Below are 1577 nucleotides of genomic sequence, written 5' to 3' on the forward strand. Positions count from 1 at the left end.
AGACTGTCATGCTTTTGTTGGAACCATAACAAGCTAACGACTGTTACTTGGGCCTTACTAATAATTCTGAGGAGTAGCCAAGAAAAGTGTGTGTCCCTATCAATGATGGATACTCAGTTACTGGCACTGATTACCTATCATGGCTGGAGGATTAGCACAGTGAGTCTGGAGATGGCATGTAGGACTGTAGACACTCCACATCCAGTGTGCTCTACAGGCTTCCTTCCTTATTGCCCTGCAGGCTCCTTAAGTGATCTTTTAATTTATTCTTTTTATACTTTTGGTTATTTTGAGATAGGGTTTCTCTCTGGAGTCCTGGCTATCCCGAAACTTGCTCTGTAGACCAGGCTAGCCTTGAACTCACAGAGACCCATCTGTCTCTGCCTCCTGAGTGCTTGTATTAAAGGCATGTGCCACCACCCACCACCCAGCTTTTTTAAGTGACCTTTTAAAAATGGTTCATGAGGGAAATAAACTTGTCTAGTTGCCTATCTTTTATATCTAACTGCTACCTTAATGGCAGTGGGGGAAAGAACTTAAATAGGAAACCAATTTTCAATAACGAGCTCTCAATTTAAATGACTATTTTCAGTTTTGAGATAGGAATTCATTTGAGAACAGGTTACAAGGATACAGCAAAGCAGAATTCTCTGGAAGCAGATCTACTGACATACCAGCTCTGCGTGCTTCCCTCCATCCTTTCTCGGGGATGCTGTGCATGCCCTGTGTATCTGAGAATTTGCTCTTTCCCTTAGCTTTCTTAGTGTCGCTGTGGTGACATTTTCCAGGACTAAGGATACAGTCATTTCTGCGGGGTAGGAAGACTCCAATCAACACTTTGGTGGAAAAAAAGAACTCTGAATTCTCTTCCCATCTATATTAGAAGCTTTCCCACCTTATATGAGTGTATAGAGATTCTAAAGCTTCCAAACAAGAGATTTCAGACTTTTTCAAAAGGTTCTGTTAAAATGAAAATACCTCCAAGAGAGAATAGCACAAGCAAATTTTCTTTAACCCTAGACTCAGGGATCATATGAAGTACTTTTTCAAAATTACCAGTGTTTGAGTACTACTCTCTACCAACTAAGTAGTAATCTTGAGAAATGAACACTGGATTTCTATTTCCAACTTTCTAGACTATTCTGTCTGGTTTGGGGAGTCAGGGACTTTGATATTTTCAGCTAATAATTTGAAAACTTGTCTGTGACAGAGTTGGGTTGAGGACTGTGATTGAGAAGAGGGAGAGAATGGGAATAAGTAGGCTCTGGAGACTGTGTGGGGAGCTCTATTGACAAGAATCTTGTTTAGGTTTGGCTAAAGCAATGGCTACTTGTTAGGGTCAGGAGTGAAGCTCAGTAGTAGAGCGCTAACACAGCATGAACAAGACCCCTGATTTGATCATAGCGCTACAAACTGAATTACAATAAGAAAAATGAGCCATGAACAGAGCAATATACCTATGGACTTCTGACTTAGGGAAGTACCTGCTCTTGGTCTGTGCTAATGTCATGTCATACTCTAGTTTATCATTTAGTTCCCGGTTATTTATAAGATCAATACACCATAGATATTGGGAT

This window comes from Arvicola amphibius, chromosome 13, assembly GCF_903992535.2.
Source record: "Arvicola amphibius chromosome 13, mArvAmp1.2, whole genome shotgun sequence".
NCBI classification, from domain to species: domain Eukaryota; kingdom Metazoa; phylum Chordata; class Mammalia; order Rodentia; family Cricetidae; genus Arvicola; species Arvicola amphibius.